The sequence below is a fragment of the Meleagris gallopavo genome, chromosome 25, assembly GCF_000146605.3.
Source record: "Meleagris gallopavo isolate NT-WF06-2002-E0010 breed Aviagen turkey brand Nicholas breeding stock chromosome 25, Turkey_5.1, whole genome shotgun sequence".
NCBI classification, from domain to species: Eukaryota; Metazoa; Chordata; class Aves; order Galliformes; family Phasianidae; genus Meleagris; species Meleagris gallopavo.
In genome coordinates this window covers 5,467,061-5,467,433 of record NC_015035.2, presented here as the reverse complement: position 1 = coordinate 5,467,433, position 373 = coordinate 5,467,061, and positions in this window count along the sequence as shown.

The following is a 373-nucleotide window of genomic DNA, read 5'->3' as shown; positions in this document are numbered from 1 at the left end:
TCATCCCCCCGGCGCCGAGCTCCCCCAGCACCTCCCCGGTGCCCCCAGGACTCCCCGCAGGGCTGTGGGGCGCGCAAGGCGTGCAGAGACGGGGCTTTTCCTGCTCCATTTCCTTCTCTTTCTCCCCCCCTCCTGATGCTGAGCCGACTGCAGAAGGCTCTCGCGCCGCCTCCTCGCCTGTCCCTTCCCTGCGCCCTGTGACAACTTCACAGCTCCGCACCGGTGCTGTTCTGCTAAGGGTCCCTTTCGTGCGTCTCTGCTACTTCTTAATCCCGCTGTCCCTGCGGGGATTCGGGCCGTTTTCCTTCCCGGCCGGCTGCGATCACGGGGACGCGATGGGAGCGCTTCGCGGTGCCGCGCCGCGCGGCCGCGC